Genomic DNA, 8939 nt, shown 5'->3' with positions numbered 1-8939 from the left:
TAAGTATACATAAACAGTATCCTGAAGCATATACGTATACAGTATACGAAAGGTATCTGTATACCTTTCATATACTGTATACGTATGTGCTACATATGGAAACAGTATCTGAGAGGTATATGTATACCTTTCATATACTGTTTCCATATGTAATCTCAGTGGCGGATGCATATGGGTAGTGTTGCCGCGAGACGAGACGAGACGAGACTTTCGCCAGTCTCGTCTCAGTCTCGTTTCCTGACCTCTGGTATCGTCTCGAGTCTCATCTCGTGAACCCCAGCCTCGTCTCGGTCTCGAGTCTCGAACGAGACTCTCGTCTCGTCTCGTTTCCCCATAATAAATTTAGCGTCCTTCCCATTGCGTGCATAATCGCTGAATCGAAGGACTTAAAAATAGGAGAGCCATTAATGAAAACTGCAAACACATATTTATCTGGACACCAATTGAATCAAACTGGTGCTAAAATCATTGATTTTATTGGTAATCAACGAATAAAATAGTACTTAACATAAAAAGAAATATGTCTAAAAATGGAATGTAGACATAATCGTAATCGATCACCGAAAAAAAAATCAAAAAATTATATTCTCTTTAACATTGTTTGAACTTGATTATTATTAATATGTACTTACAATTTTCAGCGCTGATTACTTTTGCCTGCTCCCTGTATGCCGTGTTTAGTAGTTGAAAAGTCTGTGGGGTTTCTCAAAACACAGGTTCCTGGGCTGTTTTACATCTGTATCTTGTCTCGTATCTCTTTATGTTTATCTCACTCACTACACACTTTCTTCTTTCAACCCTATATGTTTCAATTTGTGGGTTTTGTTGAACAAAATATGCCGTCTGGTCGATCGAGCACATTCCGTATCGGTATCCGAGAGCCGTCCTTTGTGCTGTTCTAAATTTTGTCCTGCTATAATTTTGTTCACTAAGATTCAAATATTCACTAATGGGCGAAATGTAATTGTGGTAAGGATCTTTTTTTTACAACTTCCTTCCTCTTTCTATCTACAAAGCAGAGAAAGTTGGTGAGCAATGAAAACCTTTCCTTTCCCGTTACATTGGGAAAAAATTGAGTCTCGAATACATGTTTTCCGATAAAATACATTCTGAAGTTTGGTTTCTTATTTATCCATTAATATGAGCAACCCTAGAAATAATTTTATTTCCACCAGAGTTGTGAGAACCAACTTTTGAAAGCGCTTTTTCTTGCTTTGGAATTTTCATGGTAAATTGTAAAGAAACTATGCCACGTAGCGGTTTGTTTCAGTCACTATAATTGTAATTATTTCATCATCGAAAAATAACTCCAATTCCAAGGATCCTTTTTACACGAATAGGGGATATTTCTTTTCAACTAAATCACACCCAAAGGTTAGAGGCGCGTCTTCACAGCCGATATCTTCCCAATTATTTTCTTGAAAATTCACAGAAAAATGAGATGTTATAAATCTTCGAACCTGGAGTCAAGGGAGTATCTAATTGAAACTTACGAAGTCGTATCAGAACATTCTGCACTCTTCTATTCCACAAAGTCAAGCACACTATGATCGGACCACTCACGAGAGCTAGAAGGCATGGTCAACTAAGAAGGGGTTCATATACGGAAGGGGCCCAAGGCCGAAAAAAATAAAACCACCAAAGCAAACGTAAGCGTGAAAAAAACTCCAACCCTCAGCTTCCAACGTCATAAATAAGATACCAGATGCTGGCAGGCCTGCGCGGTTCCAAGAACTATCGAGTGACAATGCCTGGACGGTCCAAGCCTTCACTATCATTGCCACGATGAAAGAGAAAGGAAAAGATGAGACAGAAGATGAGATGATAATGAACCATAGAGTAAGGCATTCAGCGTCCCCACATTGAACATACAATCGCTAAGAAAGCACATAAATCGGAGCGTAAGTGGAAGACTATCTTCCATACGTGTCCTCTAGACGCCGCTACTAGAGGAAGCATCCTGGTATCAGCTGGAAAAAATATTCTAAAAAAAATTCGAGCACACATACAGAGGCGATTAAGAGGCACAGAACGAAATCAGGCAGATATGTCTCACATATGTACTCACTGAAAGTACATATATATGGAAGAAGGTAGGAATAGCTTGGGAGTAGCTTTTGTCATTTTAATTTCTGCTGTATTTATGTGTGTAAAAATATTTTTACACTTGTCTCATGTAAAGACATAGTAGGTTTTACATTTCTAGAATCGGAATTAGTTATGCCTAAAATACTGCGATCGAATAAAATTAGATGTGTAGGTCACATTTCTGTTTAGTTTAGAAAAATATATACAGTATACGGTTCAATAACATGATTCTCTTGCCTTCTGTGGCTAAAAAAATCTTTTATGGCCATAGTGATAAACAGTCAAAACAGTCAAGCATGTAGTCATAGTCAAAACAGGTAATAATTTTGAACTGGATATTTGGCTGAAATTCTCGTAAAATTACTTTGCAAGTCATATTTAATTCGAATATTTTTATTTATAATTGAAACTTTAAGCTCATTTAACATACATGCAGAAAAAATCTAAATCGTGTAATCAAATCTTCATGAATAGGTACTGTAAATAGGGTGGTTTCCTATTATTTTTTTATTGCCTAAATCGAAAGATTATTACTCCTGGAGTACGTATTTCACGCTTTTAGATTTTTAAATGACGATATCTATTTTTCGCGATTAAATGAAAAGTGAAATTTTTCAAGCGCGCGAAAACGCGACGCTTAAGTATGAATGTCGGGAAGTCTCTCCGCGTGACGTATTTCTGGTTCCCCTTCCCGCCCTGCGAGGTGACCTTGAGGCGAGGCTTAGCGCTGATACGACGCAGGCTGCTAGCGGCTAGCCTAGTACCCTGCTGGCTGGTAGCGCTTGGCTTAAATAAGGATTATTAATAACTTATCAAACGAGGAAAAATTTCTGACCTTAGCCAGTTTTAATAAGTGATTGTTAAGACATGTTTCCCTGAGCTCTGCGCCTCATGCATGCAATGGTAACCTCAGACGACGTATAACTCCTGTCTTCTCGTATAGAAACTAGGTCCCTGTGACGTCACGTGGAGTGGCATCGCATGGGCGCCAATCTGGCCCTTTTCAAATGAGGATAAAAATGGACCATTGCCATTCGTCTAACCCGGTATTTCTAAAACAAAATAATTTGTATATTATGAATACACTAATGGTGGGTAACGAATCGCAATCAATGCCTTTCGTTTTCTTTGATGAAGGAAACCACCCAATTATGCCGTCATTGTTAATAGCTATGTTCTTCAATATTATTTTCGCTTGTAATATTATCAGCGCTCAATTACTTTAGTAGTTACCTGATTGATAAAACATAAAATGGCAGCGCTGTCGAAGTACCTCCATACAAGTACCGGTATTTCTAGTATCGATAAGGTAGTACCGCTTTTAAATACTGCCAAGTACTACCGGACTCTCGGTACTACCTATGGGTATTTTTTCCTCAACCTCTGAGAGAGACCCTTTTGTTTTTCCACCTTGCTGTCGAATGTGATTTGATTCTGGGAAAGTAGAAAATGGATCAACCGACTAGTTAAGTGAAGTGGAGATATCGGAGAGTAACCGGCTAAAGAAAAGGAAAATTTAACCCTCGAAAACCATAGTAAATGTGATATATATTATTGCAAAGGGCCCAAAGAAGGAGAGGAAAACTTGATCCCTCATTTCATCAGTTGCGGCTTATGGGAGGATATCGTTTATGCTAACAGTCTCTTATCTAGTCAGTCCCCTATTTTTATTATTATACATAATGCCACTAACAATCTTGCGGAGTTCTACAACTCTTACGTGGCAAAGTACATAAGAGGGAAGAAAGTAAATTTATGTCTAAGGGGTCCTACGAAACTAGGTGCGCCATTGCATCAGTAACTTCCAATATGAAAGGCAATGTGCATTTTTCACAAAGAACTAATGGACAAGAGCCGAGGAGAATTTACAAAAAAATTGTTTCCTCAGAAAGAGATAAGGGATATATGAAGAAAAGGTGTATGGACTTATCTGCAACATCCAAAAATAAGCGTCATCGAATAGAGGGATCAGACAATCATTATGGACTCATTCGTGATTTCGTGATGTTCTAAGTGACGTAACATTGGGCAACCACAATTCAATGAGTGATTTCCTTTCATCAGTAAAAATGAAACAAAGGTGGCGTGAAAATTAAGAGAAGGAAACTAGAGATCAAATGCTCAATGGGACGTAGCAGTCGGAAAAGTGGAAGAGGTTCAAGCCTCTTCCTTTGGTCGTATGTGTAATCTTAGAAATCAAACATAAAAATTGGCTGACGATGTTTTGCTTCCTTCCTTCAGAGGAAACTAGACAACCGATTGGGGAAATGCCAATGAAAAATCTGCCATCAGGGAATATGAGAGATCAAGCAAAAATAAAGTTTTGCCCGGAGGTGTCTTTGTTGATTAAAATGTACTTTTTTGGCTGCTAGTCCTGATGGGATAATATCTGATGGCGAGGTCTTGGTGGTACAAATATTACTCCTGAGGAAGAAGTTGAAAATAAAAGTTACCTTCATGGAAATAAAAGAAGGAAATTATAAGCTACGCAGAAGAAGCAGATATTTCTGCCAAGTGCAGACAGCTAGAAATATCTAGTAAAAATATTGTGATATTATTTGGTGGTATCCTCATGGTATTTTAATTGAATGCCAAGGGAAAATCATTTTTGGGCCAAAGAAATGATGGTAAAGTTAAAGAAGTTTTACGTGAGCTTTATGATGCGCAAAATATTCCAGGAGGCATCAGGTTATAGTAAATAATTGTACCGAGTTGATGTTTTTTTCATTTGAACCAACACTTTCCTCTTAGATATTTATCCTTGCCCACACGCCTTCCGGAGACAAAATATGGTGGCATATGTATCCCTGTACATCGCGGTGCGGCCAACAGCAGCCTCCTTCCCCCGCCACAGGCTTTTCCCGGATTATCGCAAGTGTGGCATAACTGTGCAGGACACATTTTTTCACCACCAATTTCAAAAATTAATTACAATTGTAACATATTTAAGTACGACTTTCTCTCCATAAGTTTTTACAATATGCAATACATTGAAATAATTATTAGCTAACGGCCGCGCGAGCCACATTGTTTTGCAATTACATGCGGGTGAAATTTTTCGGACATAGCCTTAGAGATGGGACTCCAATAGGGTAATGAGATCGCAATACACGAAGGTACTAATACCACCTCGAAATACCCTCTACCAATTATGAACCGATTGGAATTTTTTCTTTCAGAAAAGTTAAAATGCTGAGGCACGAATTTCATTTTCTCCGAGTATCCTCAAATGAGTGAGATAAAAAATTGAGGATACCATGACTCTTCAGCTTACTGAGATTTTAGTGCCGATGACAGCACCAAGACTACATAGTTAAGAAAAAAATAAAGTTGGCAGGATCTCAGGGGACTTCAGCTTGAATAACCATATAAGAATTTTAATGAATGTAATTATAAACACGTTTATGTCTCTTATGAAATTCAATAATTGTAAAAATTTTAGAATTTTAATATATTTTTCCTACTTAATGTATAACTCGGAGTTTGCACGGCGCGTGAAAACCTTTCGCCATTTGAGTTGAATCGATCGAAATAGAGGTAATTTAGGATTCCTCTCAGCTGTAATAAAAATTATACTGTCGTTGCCATCTTAGGAAATATTTAGAAATCAAGGGCGCAGTAATATGTATTACTGAAGTAATATAAACGTGAATATTGTGATGGATTGCTACAAAAAAACGGTAGAAAGAAAAAGGAAACTGTAATTTACGAAAGTCATACACAATTTCTGGCGTTCTCGTTACGATCTATTATGTTGTGCAGTATTGCTTACCGACGCGGAATAAGTCTCGTCATACGTCCTAATTTTATATTTGTATGATGCAGTCTTTTGTTTAAGATACACCGATGCTTTCACAAATGCAGAATGAAGAAAGACATTTGAACCCTGAAGAAATCAAGAGGAAATAAATGCAGGAAATACCCAAAGCAAAAGATACCGTCGAGGGGCTGACCACCCAACGTAACACATTTTTGTAACACAAGGCTGTGGCTCTCGAAAGTTTAGCCAGAACTTTTTTGCATTAAAATAAGGCTCCAATTTCCCAAGTTAATTATCCCGGGAAACAAGGAAAAGTAGTCAGCCATTAACACTCCCTTACTTGGCTGCATAAGTGTCGCTCATGCATTCAGAAATTGGTTTTTCAGCAAATATTCTAGTTTATAGTTTGATCATCTATCGAAAAGTTATTATTCAGCTGTATTTAAAATATAATGCTTAAGAAAAACGTTAAATGCATTTCGTCCTAACTGAAGGATATAGTTTTAGGCATAAACCTATAAACCTTTAGGCATAAAACTATATCAAATATCAATTAAGGACGTGTATCTAAATTTCGAGACTTTCGAGAGTCTCGTGGAAGTGGTATCGTCTCGTCTCGTCAAATGGTGGTCTCGTCTCGAGTCTCGTCTCGAATTCTACCCTACGGTCTCGTCTCGAGTCTCGTCTCGAAAACGAGACGAGACTCGAGACGAGACGAGAAAGTCTCGAGTCTCGCGGCAACACTACATATGGGAGGCGCGCCCCCCAACCCTTTCCTGGCCGCCCGCATAACCAAACATTGCAGGACTACAATTTTAACTTTTTTATGTCATAAGATGGCTTTGTATTTCATGTGCGTATAATCAGTTCAAATAACACTTTCTTAAACTTTGCATGTGACTTGATTATTTTTTTAGGATAAAAGCAAAGGTTGGTCAAGATATCTTTTGCGCCCCCCTCTAGAGTTTTTTTCTGTATCCGCTACTGTGTAGCCATTAGTAAACAATTAGTGCCCTTTAAAGGTTACTCTGTCCGTATACTATTTCCATATGTAGCCTTCAGTATACACAGCGTCCTTTCCAATGGGCTAAAACCTTTCCGTTACTTGCGTGCTCCTATGACCCCAAGAGCTACACTGACAGGAATAAATCTAAATTACCTCAGGAAGGGCCACTCACGCCAAATATGTGGAAGGGTAGGAGCCAGACGAATGGTAGTCCACGTGATGGTGTCACGTGAAAAACACTGTTGGAATTTAGTTGGAAAACCTTACCAGCTAACTCTTCCCTGAAAACATGGAGTGGGACCTGTTCGCAAAGGGCAGGTGTCATTCACGGCAGCGAGGTTGGCAAAGCAAATAATTACGTTTGTACATGTATATTCATTCTTTGTAAAGGTATCGGCTCGAGCCGCTACTCTCTTCTTATTCTCCTTCTGGTTTCATTGGATAAAGACGTCGTCTCATTTAATATCTTTAAACTGATTCATCAGTGAATTTATTTTCCCCGGTTGGCTTCAGGCAGCCCTGGCAAAAATGAAGGAGGCTGATAACGGTGCTGGAGAGTTTTTTATCATTTCTATTCGGAACACCCAAGAACGCCGTCCGCCTGGGTTATTAAGAAATGCAGATTAATTAAAAAAATCAATGAACTGCCTTAAGATGTAAAAAATCCTGCCATGAAAAGTCCCTATTTTCATAAAGAAAAATGCTCTTCGAAATGTGATTTCAATCGTGCTTTTTTATCTACTGAGGCGATGAAACAAAAAATATATTTTTCAGTGGAATTTATTCCTCAAGTCATAACGCGAAGCTTAATTTTTTTGAATGCCAAGATTTGGACTCCCGCCCGTGATTTCGATAGTGGATTCCGTCGATAGTCGATGCCACCAGTAGTCGATTTCCACAGATACAGACTTAGACCATATAAGAACTAGACCCGCCATTCCCCACCCCTACCCATGTCTCGCCGTGTGGCCAACATCTCCCCTCCCCTCCCTTCCTTCCCCTCCCACTTTTAAAGCGGCGTGACGTCACGGTTGGGACGCTCATCGTCGTAGCGCATGGCTACGAATGGGGATTCACTGTATCACTGCGGTATTTTGACCATTTTCTTCGCGATTTTTCAATTAAAAGTACTAATATTTATTGCGTTATGTACGAAAAGTATTCTCTCAGCCATGGTTGGATTGGTGAACTTACAATTAATGAACAGTGGCATTTTTCGGCATTGGCAGCGACGAAAAAATATTGTGGCAGTAAAATGAAGACAAAGCCCTTTGTAAACTTCCGCAGATTTTTTTCTTATCTCGTTAGCGATCTAGCATCATTCGGAACATCGTTATAAAAACATGAAATCTTGTACAAAAGTTGTAAACGGGAGGAATTTTAGAGAGGAAAAGGGTCATGGTGTAAAGCCGGTCGTCCACGAAGTAACGCGGCAACGCCTTCGCATGTAGTAATTTTTAAACGGTCAATTATGCGATGCAAATTGAGCTGCGCGCTAGCGCTACTAAAAAGGGATGTCAGCAAATCAGCATTCATATTATTCAGGTAAGTAATTTAGTTATTTCATAAATGCATAATTTTTTACTTAGCAGACAGCTCTCGTGTTATATATATTTTGCGATGGTGGAAAAAGGTCTAGCGCCGGCTTTGCAAGTGACACCTACGATTTACGTACGCTACGGAAAATTCTGGGAATAAATAATACCTATTAACATATTTATAATTAGAAAGAAAGAGAGGATTGGATTAAAATAATTTTAAAAATAAATGTGCTTTATAACTATCAATTATATTTAATATATTGAATAACTTATTAAATATTTTTATGTAATTTTGTACGTATGTACTTACAGAGTTTTCAATTAAATTTTTTTAAACAATTTACGACATAATTTAATTTTTTATATTCTTGTCACAATACGTAAGAAAAGAGGATGTGGATTCAAAGATCATCTAAGAAGTGAATCTCATTTTATTAAAAAAATCCAGACGCGATCACTCTGTGAAATTTGTTAAGAATGTGTGAAATGTAACGGATAAATTTCTATTTTTCACGGCAGTATGATATTTCGAAGCACTTGGAGA

This window comes from Ischnura elegans, chromosome 11 (genome assembly GCF_921293095.1).
Source record: "Ischnura elegans chromosome 11, ioIscEleg1.1, whole genome shotgun sequence".
In the NCBI taxonomy this organism is placed as follows: domain Eukaryota; kingdom Metazoa; phylum Arthropoda; class Insecta; order Odonata; family Coenagrionidae; genus Ischnura; species Ischnura elegans.
The sequence above is the reverse complement of the archived record's forward strand: the minus strand, read 5'-3'. Positions refer to the sequence as shown.